This window comes from Euprymna scolopes, chromosome 46 (genome assembly GCF_053919585.1).
Source record: "Euprymna scolopes isolate OS-2025 chromosome 46, ASM5391958v1, whole genome shotgun sequence".
Lineage (NCBI taxonomy): Eukaryota > Metazoa > Mollusca > Cephalopoda > Sepiida > Sepiolidae > Euprymna > Euprymna scolopes.
The window spans coordinates 173,085,684-173,108,112 of NC_136527.1; the positions used below are offsets into that span (position 1 = coordinate 173,085,684).

A 22,429-nucleotide genomic window follows, 5' to 3' on the forward strand; every position below is an offset into this window, starting at 1 on the left:
CGTCTCGGACTAGCCTCCACGTAATAGAAAATTCAGCGTTGTTGATGTAGCTACTGGCAGGCGCCCAACTCCACAGCGAGAGAACTTCCCCCCTCGACAGATGTAGCCGCTCCACCAGCGGGTCTTTCGCAGTCCCCTCCACTACATCCCTATATAGCAACCACCTAGGCCGTGCAAGGTCACTGGACCCCGGCAATGCCCTAAGGGCGGCTCGGCATTCGGTCAGGAAACACCTTTCCCCCGCCGGTCTTCTGCGACCTTCAGCGGCAGGGTTGGATATGAGCCGTGGGAAAGCTTGCTCCACGACTGGTACCCAGGGCGTTTCCTCCATCAGTGTCCGACTCAGGAATGCCAATCTTTCTGCGTGCTTGTGACTAAGCAGATCAGGCATTCCCAAGCCTCCCTCGCTAAGCTTCTGTGTACAGACCTGTCTACGGACATACGGCTTTCCTCCTACCCAAAGAAGTTTGAATAGGAGTTGCTCTAAAGCCTTACAGCGGTCCGCAGGCAGGGGAAGAACAGATAAACGGTAAAGGATCAGCGGAAACACGTATGTAGCACATGCCTCCGCACGACCCTTCAAGGACAATTTCCTCCGAATCCAAGTCCCTACTGACGACTCGACCTTAGTCTGTACTTCCGACCAATTCTTGTCCAGCTGGAGGTCCGGCCCGAACCACACACCGAGGATCTTTACTGGGCCATCTGTCCAGCCGAACGCACCTGGAAGCGAGTTTACCCCGGTCCAGGCGCCCAACCGCAGGCCAACGGACTTGCTGCGATTGATCACGGCCCCTGTGACAACTTCATACTCAGCGATCGCCTCTACCACCGCTTCAATGTCGGTTCGTCGTGCGACGAACACGGTGACGTCATCGGCGTACGCGGACACCCTGGCAACTTTGCCGCCAGGCAGAGCTATGCCGCGTAGGACTGGTCTCGCCGCCTCGTCCCTTAATTTGCGAAGGAAGGGCTCCAACGCCAGGACATAAAGCAGAGGCGACAGCGGACAACCCTGCTGCACCGACCGGGAGACCCCAAAGGACTCCGACAACCTACCATTAACTTGCACCACCACCGCGGGATCACGATACAGGGCGGAGATCCACTTGCGGAAGTCCGGACCAAAGCCGGCGGTTTCCACAACAGCCCTCAGGAACCCATGGTCCACCCTGTCGAACGCCTTGGACTGATCTAAATTGATCAGCGCGGCTTCTGTGTCGTCTTCTACCCCCTCTAAGATCGTGCGAATCAAGTGCAGATTGTTTTGAATCGATCGATCCTTCACAGCCTAGTTCTGATCCGGTTCGACCAAGTCGCCGATAACAGCCTGCAGTCGATTCGCAAGAACGCGGGACAAAATCTTGAAGTCTGCGTTAAGCAGAGTGATGGGCCTATAGTCATCTAGATTCCCCCCTCCATGTTGGTTCCCCTTCTTCAGAAGCGTGACCACTCCTTTGGTTACCTGCCTCGGGATCGAGTCCTGGGCAAACCAGTGGTTAAACACGCCCGTCAGAAGGGGCACAAACATGGGCGACAGCCTCAAGAACAGTTCGTAAGGTAAACCATCGAGCCCCGGAGATTTGTTGCGGCCAACCTGCTTCAACGCAGTAATGACCTCACGCTCCGTAACCATCCCCTCGCAGCTAGCCGCTCGGGCCGCAGTAAGGCGGGGCGAGCCAGCTAAATAGCTGCCAAACTCCTGGCCGCGGAGTCTGGGTAGTTTGGTGAAGCGCTCCTCCAAATGTTGCCGAAACCCATTGCAGATCTCCCGTGTCGACACGAGAGGACGCCCTCCCAGGTTATTCACCTCCCGAATGTACCCGTCCGAGCCACGTCTTAGGGCAGCCTTACGCTCAACAGCGTCAACGTTCACGGCTTCGTTGGAAACTCTTTCTAACCTAGCCCTAATTAACTGACCTTCATATCGCTCGCTAGCCAAGCGATTGAGGTCCCCCTTAACTAGAGCTAGTTCTAGGGAATCCCCCCCTGCCACCGCCCGGGTCAATCTATCCTCTAAGTGCCTTTTGGTCCGAGCCCTAGTTAACGCGAGGCGTTGGCTGTATTGGACACAAAAGCGCCTAATGGTAGCCTTAAGGTTAACCCACCATCTACTCCCGGTAACCGCCCCCACTAACTCCCTCTGAATTAGTAATGTCAGCTGCTCCCGGAAGTCGACCGACTCCAATAAGGAGGCGTTCATCTTCCAGTAGCCAGCCAACCTAGGCCTATTACCTAATTTCAAACGGGCCAAAACAAGTTTGTGGTCCGAATGACCTAACCAGTGGAACGTGGGACAAGATAGGAAATCTGTGTCGCCCCTTCTAATTAACATCCTGTCCAAGTATGAACTTGTAAAGGCGGCCGAGCTAGATTGCCACGTCCACATCTCCCTCCCGGGGTGATCCAGACGGAACCTATCGACCAGATCGCACGAGGCCATCAGGTCAGACAGGCTGCTTTCACACCCTCCCGACCCTCTAACCCCCCCGACCTTATCTATATTGGGGTCCAGGATGGCATTCCAGTCCCCCATTAAAACTACCCGCTCCGGACCCGAAGAGAGAAACACCTCCACCCGCCGAAAAAAGGAAACCCTCTCGCTGGGGATGTTAGGCGCATAAACTGCCACGATCCGAAACGCGCCGCTTTTAACGGCAACATCGACCACGACCAGCCTCCCATGAGCGTCCGCGTGGACAAGTGTAACCGTCGCAGACAGAGTGCGGCTCACTAGTACAGAAACCCCCCGGCTATAGAGACTGCCATATGCTGAGTAAACATCAAAATCGTTCACCAGCACATCGCAGTCCCCGGCCCCAACAAAGTGGGTCTCTTGCAAGGTGGCTATATCTACCTCAAGGGCCACGAGATCCCTCAGCACGCGAACAGCCTTGCTTCGGGATCTCATGCCCCTCGCATTTAAACTTGCTAAATTCAAGCTCGTTTCCATGTTTCCACTATCTAGTAGTATTCCTCTACTAGGGGTCTAAATCCTCGGGGGTCAGGACGTCGAAGGCCTGACCGAGACTGCCCGTGAGCAGGTCGGACGTAAGCCGTCCGTCTCGAGCCAGGCCTCCTACGTCCAGGGGAAACGTCATCTTTAGTGCCCTATAAAAGGAAGGGTGAACGTAAAGTGGGACCCTCCCTTCACATTGGTTGGCTATTTTGCTGAGTGATGGGTGCTCCCCGTCTACAATTTTGAATCCTGAGAAGGCTGTCTTTCCCTCCTCGATCATCCTCCAGAGGGCTTTAGCTCTACCTCCCCTGTTCACCCGGACGAAGGTAATGAGAGATGGAGCGTTGCTGAAATTCTTCGGGTCAGTGACCTCCTTTCCATCGACCACCTTGAGGGCTTCCAGTTCTTTCATATGTTTTTTCTGTCGGCCGTTGAGGTCACTGACCGTATGGCTTAGGTCGGCGGTGCATATTTTTTCCCCAGGCCAGAAAGGGAGTTTCCTGGTCCTTTCTTCCCTAGGGGCCGCCGACTTTCTGTGTTCTGGTATTTCGACTTCTGGGTCCTCTATGATGTTGTTTTCCGGAGCTCCTTGTTGCTCCATCTCTGAATCCTGGGTAGTGAAAAGGGGAGGGGTAAGCTGAACTTCTTCCTGGGGGGTGGTTTTTTCCGGAAGCTCAGGGTGCTGGTCTTTTTGATCTTCCTTTCTTTCTCTCTTCTCCTGGTGTTTGTCATTGTCGCTCTCAGAGCCCGAGGAGCTGCCCCTGAGCTTCCTTTTAGCAGTAGTCGCCGTAGGTCGTGATACGGTTTGTGGAGCCGGCTCTGCTTTCTTGGCTGTCCTGGCTGTTACGGTGCTCCACTTACTGGTCCCAGCTTCGTCCTCTTTCTTCTCCTCCCTTGATTTTCTTCCTGCTTCCTCCTCGGTTTTCTTGGTCGCCACCGTTGTTGTCTTCTTTTGAGGGCAGAATCGTGCAACGTGACCCGTTTTCTGGCAATGCCACCATTGTGGTCTTCTGCCCTCAACAATGACGATCATCGACCAGCCCTCGCAGGTAAATTGGGCTGGGATCCCGTGGAATTCTTTGCGGGTTAGCCGCATCTGGAGCCGGTAGTCCCCGGTGTGGATATTTCTAGGTCCTTTTATGGCCTCAATTTCTTCCACATCGCCATATTGGGACAGGATGGCCCCCAGCTGCTCTTCGACGAGGAAGCACGGTACCCCTGTTACCGTTACGGTCGTTCTCCTCTTGGAGAGATATTCCGGTCGAATTTTGATATCTCTCCACACGACGTCACCTCTTGCCAGCTTCTCAGCGTCTTCTTTTGTCGGCAATAGGACCTCCCACATGGCGTTGAAACGCCGGACCGCGTACTGGGCCATGATGTTGAGTTCGCCCAGCAGCTCCATCATTGTATCCTTTGGCACACCTTTGAGTCCTTTCCCTTTCGCGTCTAAGGTCAACAGGGATACCGATCTTTCCCGTATTTTTTCAAGGGCTTCCGGGACGACTTTGATGTTGTTCCCCTCGACGTAGCTACTATATTTCTCGTCGAAGAGCTGCTTGTAGTACTGGGGGCGTCTAGTTTCTTTGGGTTGGGGACCCCAGCTCCGTTGTTCCGCTGCGACTTTTCCGTCCCACACTGCTGCCACAGGAGTTGAAGGTGGTGTTCTTTGCTCCTCTGGGATTGGTGAGTCTGTACCTGCGAGAGCTGGCCACTCCTCGTTCTTAGCCGGCTCCACGCTTTTTGGTTTCCACCCCCCCGGGGAGCACCCATCCACAACAATGACCTCCGCTGATTTAGTTCTTCTGCGGGTCTCTGTGGCCGACTTTTGGGGGCTGCTCCTTGCCGACTGTGTTTGTTCCGGTACTGTTGGTGTCTCGTTATCGAGCACCCACCAACGTTTTACAGGCCTCCTTTTCTTTTTCTTAGCCGCCGCCGCTGCCTTGGATATATCTTCCTCCTCTCCGCCTGGAGTCTGCTTGATGAAGTCACTCCAGGCCTTGACGACTTCCTCGCGGCTCCCGGTTGTAGGCGGCATCCATGGCCTGTTAGTGTCGACCACAGAGACCCGTTCGCTCGTCCCGGGGGCGCCTTCCTGGGTGGCGATCCCCTCATTTGCAACACTGCCCGCAGCACTACCGAACGCTTGCGACCCTTCCGAACTGGGGGTGACGACCCCCGGGACCTTCCACTGTACTGGAGCACCACCGAGCGTGGTGCCTCCCGTCATCGTCACTGGGATATCACCAAAGGTGATATCCCCAGGTATCGGCACTGGGGTGTCACCGGGTGTGACACCCCCCCTTCTCGGCACTGGGGTGTCACCGGGTGTGACACCCCCCCTTCTCGGCACTGGGGTGTCACCGGATGTGACACCCCCCCTTCTCGGCACTGGGGTGTCACCGGATGTGACACCCCCCCTTCTCGGCACTGGGGTGTCACCGGGTATGACACCCCCCCTTCTCGGCACTGGGGTGTCACCGGATGTGACACCCCCCTTCTCGTCACTGGAATGCCACCGGATGTGGCACTCCCCCTCCTCGTCACAACACCAGGGGCGTCCCCCATGGTGTTAGAGGCAGAGGCCTGCCTCTTTTTTTGTTGGCCCAGTGCCCTTCACCGACCCGCCGATTCGGAGCTAGAGGGCCTTCGCCTAATGGCACGTCGGTTACATCTAGTCCTGCCGGCTGCTTAAGTCGGATCCAGACACTGGACGGACCTGCAAAAAAGAAAGAAAAGCAAACAGTTAGTTGGCCGAAAGGACCACTCACCCAAAGAAGGGGTCGGTCCTTTTAGGCTGGACAAGAAAAAACCCTTAAGTGGCCAAGATTTGGCCAAGTGGGCTGCGTAAAGCACTTTGTCAGTCTTAGTAAGTGTCTGAGAACAGATACTGCACTTTGACGTCACGCCGTTACCTCTACGCCAGGTAAGTATCTAAACCAGGTAAGTATAATTTTGTCTCAGATGCACTGGTTTTATATCGCACTTATATACTAACCACCGACAGGGATTAATAACTTGGGCTATGACAACAGCGTATTCTTTTCATTGTTTTGAGTTTCGAGTATATATCGGACACAGTTCATCAACAGAGAACCCAATCACTTATATAAAAGCATGTAAGATATCAACGAATACACTCACGAGAGTCATTTTTTTTTTAAATTGCATCAGCCGTGAGATATCTACTGGATCGATAGAAGGATCCAGCCATTTACCCAGCGACCTATGGTAAAGAATGTTCAATAAATAAGCGTAGACGAGGGCAAGAGATGGTAATGTTTAAAATTAAAGAGATATGGCCACATTAGAGTTATCTACTCCTGATATATATATATATATATATATATATATATATATATATATATATATATATATATATATATATATATATGTGTGTGTGTGTGTGTGTGTTACATGAAAAAGGCTTGTCCTCTTTTTCATGTAAGTAAAAATAAAGAGAATTAGTAAATGAAAATAAAATCAGAGAAAACGGGAATCGAACCCTGGAGATAAGTTTTAAAGAACAATAGGTTTTAAATTGAATGTCCTGTAAATTGTTGATTCTGATAAAATATTTAATAAATACAAATTTCGCTGGAAACTATGCACATTGTTAGAAAGAATGTGCACGCTAAAATATGGGTTTTATGAATTAAATAAGTTGGTTAAATTCCTTTGTAAAACAACAAAGGAAATTGGGAAATTTCCTGGTCATCAGAATGTTTCAAAAACGTGCAAATCGCGCATGTTGATGACACGTGAATTATAGTCAAGTTAGCCAGACATACATGTGATTTCTAAATAAAGAGTCCGAAGTAAAAGTTAGAGAGGGAGTCAGAGAGTCAGACGAGAGTCCGACCAGGGACGCAGAGGGGTTGACTGAACCTAGGCACCATCTGGAAGCAAGAGGGTTTTAGAAGAAAAGGATGTAAATAAACTTTGAATTCCTGGATGCAAAGCCATTGACCGGTCAATTGGAAGAAATAAATGATCATCATGTTTTTCATACTGCCGTCTTCTGTGTTCATCATTACAACGAGAAAAGGTATTGTCCATTTATGTATAAGAACCATTTGGTAAAATCATCATCTAAAAAATATGTGTTAGATGTTAAAGAATATGTGTCAAAGTATTTATGTTATATAAACACTCCCGTTTCATTCTTAATCCCATCTCTTACAATATGAACATCTCAACAATATGAACATTCACAATGAATATATATAATAACTAGCATCTCTTCCAACAACATAATTACGACTAATCTCTCACTAAGACTCTTACTCTTCTCACAAAGAACAATACAAAATACAACATTCAGCGTATCCAACCTAAACAATTTTGAGAAAAACGCCAAAAAAAATATTCAGAGATTGGAGAAAGTAAAAATTAAAAAAGTGAAACAGAAAAATTCCGTGCTTTTTTATCACACTTGTCTCAATGGGAATACGGTGTCCCCCTCTCTCTCTCTCTCTCTCTCTCTCTCTCTCTATATATATATATATATATATATATATATATATATATATATATATATATATATACATATATATCTATATATATATATATATGAGAATATGATGCTCTGTCTCTGTCTCTGTCTCTGTCTCTCTCTCTGTCTCTTTCTCTGTCTCTCTCTCTCTCTGTCTCTCTCTCTCTCATATATATATATATATATATATATATATATGGTAGTCGAATGGATACGGCCTCCGCTAATCGAGCCAGAGATGTCTCGTGTCGCGGGGTTCGAATTGTTCGACTGGTAGTAATCGTGACACCCTGCACTGAAGAATCCCGAAAGGATGAAACACTAGTGTCTGTAGGTATTTAATTATTATAGTAAAAAAATAATTACACACACAGACACATACACACACACACACACACATACATACATATATATATATATATATATATATATATATATATATATATATATATATATATATATATATATATGCGTGTGGTGCGTGTGTGGGGGGTGTAAATACAGTCATATCTTGCTACGATGTGCAGACCATTTCAATCATAATAGATATCATCAGGCAAGAAAATTAAGGTATAAAAATTAAAAAGATTCCAGACGTTTTCAAATTTTGAGGAGAGAAAAATTGTCATCATTGTATGCGCGTGGTAGCATAAACAACAGCTGTTAAATGTGCATTTGTGTAGCAAACTACCTTCTTGTATTATGTATGAATCTTCCACGGAGCGGACAATTTAAAATTATATGAAAAAAATATAAACAAGAAGAAGAAAAAAAGAAATTTAGTTTCATTTTCCGACAATTTCAACTTAGAAGACAAAGTTGTCTAAAACAAAATTAAAAAAAAATACATAACACCACTTTTAGGGGGGATTTTTTGTCTTCTGTAGTTTTTAATGCATTTAAATTGATCTAAAGCAAGCGGGTTACAGAAACATAAGCACTAAACATTTCTATATTTTTCGTTCTTTTCTAGAGGGGATTCAATGATAAACTTGTGTGGCTTAACAGGTGCTTCTGCAGTTTAATTAACCATTTTCCCGTAACTAATGCGCCAACATTTACCGATTAGAATACCATTTAACATTTTTAGGAGATTTTAGTGTTTTTTGTTTACATTGGGGTAGGAGTTGGGGTTGGGGCGGTCCAACACCCCTCCTCCTCTCCAATTTAAAGAGAAAACAGTAAAATCTCCTATAAATGTTAAATGGTATTCTAATCGGTAAGACAAAATAAAGGAAAAGTTCCCCCCAAAAGTGCTCTAATGCATTTTTAAAAAAACATTTGTTTTAGACGACTTTTTCCTCTAATTTTAAATTGTGCCCCAATGAAAAAACAAAAATTGGAAAATTCTCCCTAAAAAAACTAAGTTAGAGTAGTCGGTGTTCTGTTGTAGCGTACCTAGACACTATATATACAAATGTATGCAGATTAAAGTATAATTCAGAGGTTTGAAAATATTTGTTTTAACCAATTGTCATAAAAAATTTAAACACAGAATATTAAAAAAAACCTGCCAATTTTTATGCAGTTTCGTCGGTACCTATACAGTTTAGTTACGACATAAAAAAATGGAAATAATGAAAAAAAAAATTTTATTGTACGTAACTGTTATAGACTGAAGTTCTCCGAAAAAAAATTTCACTTCATTTGATCAAGTAGTTTTTTTTTTTTTACAGCGAAAAACAATTATTGATCACGTGGCCATTTTGGAAATGTTATTGCAGGCCCAGGAATTCCCCAAGGGCCGGTAACTGCCGTACATAGCAGAATACCTCCATTTTAGGCCAATCTAGCCCTTTTCCCCCCACCAGAAAGATATATATATATATATTTTTTTTTTTTTTTTAATTTGTGACAGAAGTAAATAAACGAAGTTTCGAAGTTATCCATGCGTGTCCAACTGCGCATGTTTCGAAAATAATCTCGTATAAAAATTCTTCAATTCTTTGCATTCTTCAATTTCTTTGCATATTCAATAGTATTCTTATTTAAAAAATAAAAAAAACGCAAAAGAATTGCAGATTTAAAAAAAAAGAGAAAAACGTAAAAAAATTGTGCGCATCTCGATATGACGAGAAAAAAGGCTAGATTGCGAAATGTGGCCTAAAATGGAGGTATTCTGCTAGGTACATTTCCAAAATGGCCACGTTGACGTCGTCATGATAAATAATTGTTTTTCGCTGTAAAAAAAAAAAAAAAAAAAAAAACTACTTGATCAAATGAAGTGAAATTTTTTTTCGGAAAACTTCAGTCTATAACAGTTATGTACAATAAAAAATTTTTTTCAATATTTCCATTTTTTAACGTCGTCACTAAACTGTATAAGTACCGTTTCGTCCCATGGAACCAGATATGAGCATTTCAATATTCAATTTGGCTACGAGTATATATATTATTCCACCACGAATTCCACGAATTGAAAAAAAAAATGTAGTGTTTGCAATTAAAGGGGCATAACTCCAAGAATAGTTACCTCCCCCTGCCAAAATATATATCGCGTAAATAAAATCGCGTTTGATCAAGTTGTACGACAAGTAGGAGTTAAATATCGATTTGTTTTTTGATCTATTTTCTCGCATATTCACACTCGGAAGCCGAAGCATTTTACACATTATACTACTTCCTCATCAAAGAAGGCGTTATTGCATGGTATAGTATAAGAACCGATGATAAATAAAGCCTCTCTTGAAATCGCTACAATCATGATAACGCGAAACATGATTGAAATAAACAAACAAATAAGAAACATGTACTACACTTTGATCGTTGTTTGTTTAATGATGATTTTATGTAAAACAGGCTAATTAGCAGGTTTAAGTCTGGAAACATGAGTGCAAGTTATCGTAGGTTTAACCGAATCGAGTTTGATAACAATAACTTTCAAGTCCCATTATGTAATCATGTGGTCATAGTTTAATTTCTTAGTCAAAATCTATTTTTGTCATTTGACTGACTTCACCTTTCGTGTAATTCCTTCCTTTTATTTGAATTGTTTGTGTGAAATATTCAGTTTTACAATATTTTGTATATGAGGATCATTTGGATTATTCGGAATATTGTTCTCGCCTTGGATGTTATGATTTTTAAAGCTTCGTATATTTTTTTTTTAAATGAATTGAATACGAAATAGAAATTCACAATACAAGTACCGAAAAGGCTTAAGAATTGGCAAATATAATCTAAACTTGATAGGAAAACAGCCATTTTTACACAAGGAACAAAATAATGACTACACCGTGATATTACGATGACCTTAAGTTCTTTGTTCTTTAGCAGTTAGTTTTCTCTTTAAATAATTTCACGTTGAAATCGTGTTTTTCATTTTTTTCATTTTGATTCTTTTATATTTTCATACATTTTATTTCTTAATGAATTGGACACACAAAAAAAGTTGTATCAATTTACTAAAGAAATCCTTACAAACAAAACAACTTTGTTTTGAACACAAATGAAAAAAAAAACGACTTTTCTCGTATTTAATTCCCTGAATGAAAGGTAAGTTTCTTTTTTTAAACATTTTTAAAAACTATCATTCAACAACTTTAAAATAATCTTAAATATTAAAAAAAAAGTTTATTTTTATTGTAATTCAATGCGAAAGGTTAGTTCTTTTTACGATTTAAAAATCCAGTTGAATAAATTTTAAAATAATCTGAAACAGAAAGCCAGTTCGTTTTTCCACCCCTTCAGAAATATTATTTTAAAAAATTGATATTAAAAAAAGGGGTTATTTTTATTGCAATCCAATAAAAATATTGATTCCGCTATGCTTTATAACAAACGTGAATAAAAATTTATGATTGAAAATTTTTTTCTTAAAATATAGTCACTCTGACAATTAGATTTAAATGTCAAAAATTTGTTTATTTAAGTAAAACTTACGTTATTTCTGAGACAATAATAATGTTTACCATAAACAAAAGTATTTAATTCGAAGTTGGTTGAATTGTTAGGCAACTGAGCACAAAAAAACTTTGTTTTTCATTTTTTTTTTTTTTGTTTGGTATTTAATTGATTTTAAAAAAAATATTTGTAAAAACGGTTTTCTGTGCAAATTGTGAAGCTTTATTCAATATTTAAGATTATAGAATGAGTAACACTGTCTTTAATAAAGTTTACATAAAAATGATCGCCCATTTATTGGCCATCACCAATTAACAGAAACTTTATGTAGAAAAACTAATTAATAAATATTTACTATCGAAGCCAACATAGTTTCCATGATAAAAAAAAATAAAATAAAAATCAACTTTTTGTTTGCCATCACGTCTGAAAAGGCATTATAAAATATCTCGAAAAATAGAATAAAAAAACACAAATTATAAATATTTAAGACTTTGTTATATAAATTTAACTTAAATTGAGCATCTACGATAAATTTAAGTCCAAATCGCAGTCAACGAGACATATAATCGTTCAGTTTAATTTTTTTTCTGGCGAGGAAGACAAGCGGGAAGACCTTGTATCGATTTTTGCGTTGATTTGAGTGGGATACGATAATAACCCAAGTGTTGTTAACTATTCTTTACTTGCGCCTAACAATTTAATAAACCAAGATACCGTTGAAATATTATTTGTCATAGTACATATGCAGATGTGTCACAATTAAATTTATTGGGTGGCTTTCTTTGAGCAATTTGTTTAATGTTCGATTTGAAAATGATAATCGGGACTCCCAGATGACTGTCTTATGTCAGGCATTTTTTTTTTATTATTATTCTAGCGTAAAACCGAGTGTAAATATTAATATTGTTTTAGTGTAAACACCGAGTATAAATATTTACATTATTTTAGTGTAAAAACCGAGTGTAAATATTTCTATTGTTTTAGTGTAAAAGCCGAGTGTAAATATTTATATTGTTTTAATGTAAAAGCCGAGTGTAAATATTTATATTGTTTTAATGTAAAAACCAAGTGTAAATATTTATATTGTTTTAGTGTAAAAGTCGAGTGTAAATATTTATATTGTTTTAGTGTAAAAGCCGAGTGTAAATATTTATATTGTTTTAATGTAAAAGCCGAGTGTAAATATTTATATTGTTTTAATGTAAAAACCAAGTGTAAATATTTATATTGTTTTAGTGTAAAAGTCGAGTGTAAATATTTATATTGTTTTAGTGTAAAAACCGAGTGTATATATTTATATTGTTTTAGTGTAAAAGTCGAGTGTAAATATTTATATTGTTTTAGTGTAAAAACCGTGTGTAAATATTTATATTGTTTTAGTGTAAAAGTCGAGTGTAAATATATATATTGTTTTAGTGTAAAATCGAGTGTAAATATTTATATTGTTTTAGTGTAAAAATCGAGTGTAAATATTTATATTGTTTTAGTGTAAAAACCGAGAGTAAATATTTATATTATTTTAGTGTAAAAGTCGAGTGTAAATATTTATATTGTTGTAATGTAAAAGCCGAGTGTAAATATTTATATTGTTTAAGTGTCAAAGCCGAGTGTAAATATTTATATTGTTTTAGTGTAAACGCCGAGTGTAAATATTTACATTATTTTAGTGTAAAAACCGAGTGTAAATATTTCTATTGTTTTAGTGTAAAATCCGAGTGTAAATATTTATATTGTTTTAATGTAAAAGCTGAGTGTAAATATTTATATTGTTTTAGTGTAAAAGTCGAGTGTAAATATTTATATTGTTTAAGTGTACAAACCGAGAGTAAATATTTATATTGTTTTAGTGTAAAAGTCGAGTGTAAATATTTATATTGTTTTAGTGTAAAAGTCGAGTGTAAATATTTATATTGTTTTAGTGTAAAAACCGAGTGTAAATATTTATATTGTTTTAGTGTAAAAGTCGAGCGTATATATTTATATTGTTTTAGTGTAAAAACCGAGTGTAAATATTTATATTGTTTTAGTGTAAAAACCGAGTGTAAATATTTATATTGTTTTAGTGTAAAAAACGAGTGTACATATTTATATCCTTTTAGTGTGAAAACCGAGTGTAAATATTTATATTGTTTTAGTGTGAAAGCCGAGTGTAAATATTTATATTGTTTTAGTGTAAAAGCCGTGTGTAAATATTTATATTGTTTCAGTGTAAAAGCTGAGTGTTAATATTTATATTGTTTAAGTGTAAAAGCCGAGTGTAAATATTTATATTGTTTTAGTGTAAAAACCGAGTATAAATATTTATGTTGTTTTTATTTAAAATCCGAGTGTAAATATTTATATTGTTTTAGTGTAAAAGCCGAGTGTAAATATTTATATTGTTTTAGTGTAAAAGCCGAGTGTAAATATTTATATTGTTTTAGTGTAAAAACTGAGTGTAAATATTTATATTGTTTTAATGTAAAAGCCGAGTACCATAGACTGGATTGACTAAGACAACATTTTTAAATTCATAATTGTGCCAGATCAACAAAAATCATTGTAAACTCAATTTTTAAAATATATATTAGAGTGACTGATTGTGTGCATCAACTGCATAGCTTCAATGAGTAAATTCTTTTATTTCTATGTAGCACATGCCCATTTTGGTGCGGTCTTAGTCTCTTTGGCATGGGATGACTAAGACCACACTATGAAATTCTCTTATAAATCTCAGTAAAACTGCATGGTTTTAGTAACCCTTCCTCCCTATGGGCTGACAAAACCACTGAAAAGACCCTTTACATGATCAGCTTTTTATGGCCTGACAGAATTTTTAGGTTCAGAAAATGGCTAAAAAACTAAACCAACATGGATACCATGACAAAAAAACAAAAATGTAAGCAAAGCATAAAATGATAATATAATAACTTTAATACTGTAAGTAAATAGAACATCATGATGGCATCAAAAATTGAAAGTTTCAAAAATGTTTCACCTTTCAGTCTCATTCTCAGAGTTGGTTCCCTCCCCCTCAGTCAGTCACAGTTTTGTTGGCCTCGTGAATAGCCTCTCCACTTTCTGAGGCTGCTTGAGACACCTCCTCATCCTCCGGTGCTGCTGGAGCCTCCTCGTCATTCCTCCAGTGCTCCAATGCTTTTACCGGGACTGACGTCTACCTGTCTTCGCTTTTCCCTTGTGACTGGCCACTCTTCACCATGTCATAAAAGTCTCAGGTGGTTTAGAAATACCTCTGAGACTGAAGTGTTGACTCTGTCAATCTCCTCAGATTCTGCAGTCGTGGGCAGGCGATTGAGGACTGGCTGTGGATCCATGGGGTGAAAGCCACATTTGCAAAAGCCTGCCATTAGGTGCTCCCTTTGATTGGGGAGCTCAATTTACAGAGCAGTTTTGGAAATGTCTTTAGGAACAGTGACTGCATTTTTGCTCCCTGATTGTTTCCGCACAGTGAGGATAAACCTCCACTTCCTTTTCATTGGACCATAGAAGGCCACATCAAGGGGTTGGCACAGATGTGTGACGTTTGGGGGTAGGCAGCGAAGGCTATGTTATTGTCAGTGCATTCATGTAAAATCTGATTGCATGGATGATACGTTCAGGGCATTTTGCACCACGTTTGTGTTGTAATTGATGAAATTCTCTGGAGGGACTCCTTCTAGTGTCCTGGCCAACTCTGCAAAATATTCGTTGATCGAGCCAATACTGACATCAGCTTTTTTCTTTTAAATGTTTTGACATATGTGGTTCTTTATATGAACTTTGTGCCACTTCATAAATGACTGCACCTAGTTCTCACCAGGGACATTGTCCTTGAATTTATTCAGTCATTCGTAGATCGATGATGTCGAATGGGAATCCCTACTTTGACACAGCCAGCATGTGCTCGACAATGGCGTTCTCCATTATGGATGAAATGATGGTCTGTCCACCTGGTGACTGCAGTACTCTTTCACCCTAAGTCACCTGAAGGTAGTATTGCAGCTTTGCACAACTCAGGCCCTGCAGGCTTCACGTTGATACTTTCCTCCCTTGATGTCTGCTGCAGCCTTGATGAGGTTATCAGAGTCGTAAGCCCTTGCGCCAGGTTTTGCCTTGTAATCTCTCGACATAGTGGATGAAGGTCGTTCGGAAAGTTCTTCAGTTCTTCTGGTTTTAATTGGAATGACGATGCTGAGGATATAACAGAAAACAATATCCGGTTTATTAGATTCCAAAAATAAACTATTCCCCCACTATCAAACAATCATGAGGTTGCTTGCACGGCAACTGACAAGGCTAATCTGCTTGCCAGTCAGTTTGCTTCAAACTCCACACTGAACCCGGTACACCACTCCCTCCCTGATTTTCCTCTGTGAACAGACGCCACACTAGACGATTTGAAAATCACCCCTTCTCAGGTACATGCTATTATAAGAAACCTAGACACCTCAAAAGCATGTGGACCAGATCTCATCCCGGCTGTGCTATTAAAAGAATGCTCTGCCGATGTTGCTCCAGTTCTCTCCAAACTTTACAATAAATGCCTTAACGAATCTTGTTTTCCCGACTGCTGGAAAACCGCCTCTGTGGTACTAGTCTTCAAGAATTCTGGTGACAGAACTGACCCACTATATTATCGCCCCATTAGCCTCTTCCCGCTTTTCGCCAAAATATTTGTGTATTATGTTAATCAAGCCCTAGTCAAGCACCTAACAGCTGCTAAACTCCTGACTGACAAACAATATGGATTCAGGCAAGCCCGTTCAACAGCAGATATCTTAACTGTAGTTTCTGAACGTATATACCGTCCATTGGCAAAACAGGGGAGGGTAGAGCGGTAGCCCTTGATATATCTAAGGCTTTTGACATGGTATGGCACGATGGTATTCTAAGGAAAAATAGATCATATGGAATCACTGGAAGAATTCATAATGTAATTAAATCCTTAAGTAAGAGAAAAATCAAAGTTGTCCTCGAGGGTCGTACATCTAAACAATATGACATAAATGCAGGAGTACCTCAGGGGTCTATCCTTGGACCTCTATTATTCCTGATATTCGTAAATGACCTCCCTGATCAAATTATTTTGGAGATGGGTATATTTGCCGATGACACCACTCTCTATAACAGATATGAGGGGAAAACAAATGAACACATATCCAAGGAAATGGCAGAAACACTAGAGGATGACCTCCAATCTGTAGTGGAATAGGGACAAAAATGGATGGTCACATTCAATGCTGCTAAGACTAAGCTTGTTTCCTTCAATAACTACAAGAAACTTCTCTACCACCAATAGCAATGGCCAAGAACCCATTGCCTGAAAGTACTTATTGTAAAGTCCTCGGCCTAACGTTTACAGGGAATATGAACTGGAATAGATACATTGAGATCATTGCCAAGGCTGCTGCAAGGAAGGTTGGCTTCCTCTACCGTGCTAGAAAACTACTTACGCCTGACAGTATCCTGTACCTCTATAAGGCCACCATTCACCCATATATGGAGTACTGTTGTCACATCTGGGCTGGTGCATCTGCTGCTTGTCTCTCGCTCCTGGACAAGGTTCAAAAGAGAGTCGTCAACCTGATCGGTCCTGAACTGTCATCTAGACTTCAGCCTCTGTCCCATCGACGAGATGTTGCATCCCTCTGCCTGTTCTACAAATACTTTAATGGTGAATGCTCTGCCGAACTGCAAAAATTTGTACCTCCCTGACGTAACTACCCCTGAAAAATCCGACAAGCTACTAAGTCTCATTCATTTACAGTAGAGATCCCTAGGTGCAAGAAAGCCTTTTACTCCAATAGTTTCTTCCCCAGAACTGCGGGTCTTTGGAACTCCCTTCCGGGATTCAGCTTTCCCAACTGCACTCATTTGCACAAGTTCAAGTGTAATGTTAACAAACATCTTTCCACTCATCTCCCTTCATAATGACCCTGCTAATTAAGTCCCTGATAGTATCCCCCTGCTTCAAAGTGGCACTGTGCCTTGTTTTGGGTGAAAATTGAATAAAAAAACAAAAAACACCCACATCGCAGAAATCCCTTTACCTTGAGATGTTTAACAAGTGCCATTCAATTCCTTTCATGGAGATCTATAAGTGTAGCAAATTTTTTAAAAATCCGTGTCGGATATGGTTTGTGCCTCCCCCCAATTTATCGATTTGACATGGAATGAGCCTATATTATTGTTTATTTTACTTTATTAATTGCATAATTCGTTTATCTATTACAAAATACTATGAATAATATTAAATATTTAAAGTATATGAATGTGTATATATATTATTCCTTAATTGGAATTCATTTTTTGAGATGAGCATTATATGTTAATTTTATTTTTATTTTGGACTATTAGTCTCATCTTTATTAGTTGTTGTTTTTGGATCTTTTTATTGGTTCACAACGTTTCGGGGCGCAGTTGATAGAGACGTTGAATCTCTACGGTTCCAGATGAACATTGTCTGAAGATAGCGGTTTCAATCCCACCCAAAGCGTGCCAGAGGTAATTGGTCAAAAATGTGGTGAGACGACAACAACTACGGATGGCAGTGATGGCTGAGAATGCAGTTAGGAGATTCGAAGTTCCTATCCGTCGCGGTTACCACCTGACGAAGGCCAGAGGAAGTTGGCCGAAACGTTGTGAACCAATAAAAAGATCAAAAAACAACAACTAATAAAGATGAGACTAATAGTCCGAAATAAAAATAAAATTAATATATGAATGTGAATTAAATTTATCGATTTGACATGGAATGAGCCTATATTATTGTTTATTTTACTTTATTAGTTGCATAATTTCTTTATCTATTACAAAATACTATGAATAATATTAAACATTAAAACAATATGAATGTGAATTAAGTGTTTATTTCTGTGATCTTTAAATGTTTTATAAAGTTATATTTCTTGTTTTATACACAATTATTTCCTTACGTGACAGACAACAAAAACAACTGCACACAACATTATAAGCCAGATATGTGTGAAAAGTTATTTTATCTGGATTGTTTAGCAAATAGTGATAAGAATATCATATTTAAATTTGTGAAATTATTGTTTAATGTTTTTATAAATCATTAGATATCGAATTTAACATTTCAGAATAATCTGCTAATTTAAAACAGAATATTATAACATTTACACTACGATATTTTTAGCATAAAATAAAACTTGCATCAACAACTAAAGATTAAAATGTAAAAAGTCCGGATAAAATCTCATATTGTTTATAACTTGGTAGTGATAATCTTACTCCAGGTAAAATTCAATTTAAATATGAATATACACATAAGGGAAAAAGTGTGAAGTGTGTGGATATTCTTGTTTAGTTACATAATCCCTTTTTCTATTAAAAATACTATGAATAATATTAAACATGAATAGTATTAAACATTAAAACAATATGTTTGTGAATTAAATGTTTATTTTTGTGATTTTTAAATGTTTTAAAAAGTTATGTGTCTTGTTTTGTTGATACGATTAAAATAAAGAATGATATTAAAATATTAAATTTTATTTCTTTATTTTTTACAGATGTTCCTGCCTGAACGTTTTTAAAGAATTTTAATGATCATCATTTTCCTAAAACATTATTCTATAGACAATTTGTGCCTTACACGGAAGACAACAAAAACGTATGCACACAAATGTAAGAAAAGTCAATATTTTAACTTTTACACTATAAAATATCTCTCATCAATTAAACGATAAATGATACAAATTAAGGCTTCTTTAAAATAAAATCAAACTCGCATCAACAACTGAATTACAATAGAATAAGTGAGGAAAAAATTCAGTATTGCTTATAACTAAGTAGTGATAATCTTGTTCCAGGATAAATTTTATTTAAATATGTCTGCACACAGTGAAGAAAAGCTACATCATTGTAAAGTGTGTGGATATTTTTGTTCTAAAAAATCGAATTTAATGAAACATATGAAAACTCACGCTGAGGGAAAGCCCCATTTTTGTGAAGTGTGTGGCTATTCTTTTTCAAGAAAATCGAATTTAGTGAGACATATGAAAACTCACCCTGATGGAAAGCCACATTCATGTAAAGTATGTGGCTATTCTTCTTCTACAAAATCGAATTTAGTGAGACATATGAGAAGTCACGCCTGGGGAAAGCCACACTTTTGTGAAGTGTGTGGATATTCTTCTTCTATCAAATGGAATTTAATCATACATATGAGAACTCACACTGGGGAAAAGCCACATTCTTGTGAAGTATGTGGATCTTCTTTTTCTGTAAAATCTTCATTAAAAATGCATATGAGAACTCACACTGAGGAAAAGCCACATTCTTGTGACATGTGTGGATATTCTTGTTCTAAAAAATCAAAGTTAGTGACACATGTGAGAACTCACACTGGGGCCAAACCACATTCCTGTGAAGTGTGTGGATATTCTTGCTCTGGAAAATCCAAATTAGTGAGACATATGAGAACTCACTCTGGGGAAAAGTCACATTCTTGTAAATTGTGTGAATATTCTTCTTCTGAAAAATCAAAATTATTAAGACATATGAGAACTCACTCTGGGGAAAAGCCACATTCTTGTAAAATATGTGGACAATCTTTTTCTGAAAAAACGAATTTAGCTAGACATATAAGAACGCACACTGGAGAAAAGCCTTATTCATGTGGAGTCTGTGGATGTTCTTTTCGTCAACAATCTATTTTAATGAGTCATATGAGAACTCACGCTGCCACACAGTTGTAAAGTCCTGTTGGGGGGGGGCTATTATACAATGCAATACAATGGTGTGTGTAAATATGTCCACTGGAAAATCTGTAAAAACTTGAATAATGTTGTAGTAAGTCTTGGTAATATGTTTACCAGAAAGAACAGTTGGAAATAAGTCATACACCATCTGCTATGATTATTAAACACCTACAGCTACATACCTAGAAATGGGGTTATTAAGCCTAACATAGTGATATAGGACAAGAGAGGAAAGTGGCAACCCTAGTCGAAGTAAGCGTCCCTAATGGATCTGAGTTTAGATGGAGAAAAAACAAAATACCAAGAACTTATATACGACATGCAAAGAAACTAAAATCTTAATAAGATATCCATCATACTAGTTATTATAGGAGCAAGTGGACTAATGGAAAAGAATTTAAAAAACTATCTGGCGAATATATTCGGTGAACCAAGTGCAAGAGATGTGCAAGTGTATGGATATTCTTTTTCTGAAAAGTTATATTTAGTTATTCATATGAGAAAAAATCCATATCGTGAAAAGTCATATTTAGTTATTCACATGAGAACTCACACTCAAGGAGAAAATCCATATTGTGTGAATATTTTAGTCCATAAAATCTTGATTAAGCCCCTTGATTTCTTAAACCTTAGTGAAGTATTAAACGTTTCCAAATAAGGTCTCCTCAATATGCCTATAAAATCTAGTTAAATTAACCATATAAATACTCACAGGAGTACCTTCTGATTACCTTCCTGGTGTTCTCGCTCTGAGCTATCAGTATGAGGACGTATCACGATATGAATGCAGGGAAGACTTTCATGAAAATCATGAATATGAAGCCAGATAAGGAAAAATACTGCCGGGAAATCACTCAGTATAAGAAGGTCACCAAAACACGTTTACGCACCAGCGCGCGTTCGGAAGGCTATTGTGCAACTTCTCCCAATGCTGAAGGAGGATATATTTCCACCAGCAGCAATCTATCCATGAAATATCCATAATGGGACCTACAACAGATGTAATTCTAAACATCCAGATCTTTACTGAACCACCTGACTCTTCATCATCAAACTCTGATGAGAGTGAAGATAGCACATCTGACACAGAAGATGCCATGGATGACACCAAACCTAGTCTACTTAACAGATGACGAACCCAACCAAGACATAATAGAGGACCATCACCACCATGATCTTTGGATCAAAAGCTAATTATTAACCAATCAACTGAACAAGAAATAGAAGAGCTTGCAAATAAAATCGAACTGACCAAAACAATGGAGATTGAAGAACGACTCAAATTCAACCATAACTGAGATAAACCATGCTAACTTCGGTGCTGCAGGTTATATGCAAATTGAAAGACCAAAAGAGGAAATGAGGAGGAAGAAAAATAGATACTTTCAGAAAGGAAGTCTCCCAAAATAATTTCCTATACTGTGAACCAAACGAGATCCCCACATCTCCTAAGAACAATAAATAGAATGAAGAGAAAATATAACATCAAATATCATCAGTGTCTAGAAAAGAAAGCAGAATATGAAACTTTAATTAATGGATTAGCTGAATAGATCAGGGGTAACGACAATAAAATTAAAACTAAACAAATGAATGGCCAAATGGAAACCCAAAACTGTCCGGCATGGGGTACCATATGTTCAGTACAAAAAAAAAAGAAAAAAAGGGGAAATGAGGAGGAAGAGAGCCAAAACTGTAACACCAAAGTGGAAGATCAAGCTTCAAAGAAAAATAGATACTTTCAGAAAAGAAGCTCCCAAATAATTTTCTATACTGTGAACCAATCATGATCCCCACATCTCCTAAAAATAATAAATAGAATGAAGAGAAAATATAACATTGAAGATCACCAGCTTTTAGAAAAGAAAGCAGAATATGAAACTTTAATTAATGGCTTAGCTGAACAGATCAGGGGTAAAGACAAGAAAATTAGAGCTAAACAAATCAATGGCCAGTTCGCTCAAAACCACGATTAGTGTAGTTCACCACAATTCCAAACCCCTGATTAGTGAACCGAAATCTAACGAGAACCATAGTAATGCTTACACAATGTTCATATTAACATGTTTAACACATTACCTTTTGAGTGTTGAAAGATGACACATGACAACAGTTTTACAAAAACCCAATGATGATTCTTTATTCATCGGACCGGCTGAATGATGATGACGTCAGGAATTACAATTTGGGAATCTACATAGTTTGATGTTCTTTCTTTCGCTTCCAAAGGACTGACTTCAGCTCCAAAATTTCTTTCTGAGAAGTGCAAGCCCGTGGAACTCTCTTCCACTTGCCTGTTTCCCACCTGACTACAACTTGGATGTCTTCAAGTCCAACATAAACAAATTCCTGATGAACCGCCCCCTTAAGTAAGACATTTTAATAAATCTCCAATACTAAGGATTACTACAATACTATCCCATT

General features: G+C 38.9%; 1 long non-coding RNA gene across 1 annotated transcript; it reads left to right on the forward strand.

Annotated features, from left to right (window-relative positions):
• The first annotated feature begins 10,747 nt into the window (after positions 1–10,747).
• On the forward strand, positions 10,748–21,806 carry LOC145270432 (uncharacterized). The gene is made up of 2 exons (XR_013865353.1): positions 10,748–10,949; positions 18,815–21,806. It is a non-coding gene; the product is annotated as an uncharacterized LOC145270432 (long non-coding RNA).
• Positions 21,807–22,429: the final 623 nt, after the last annotated feature.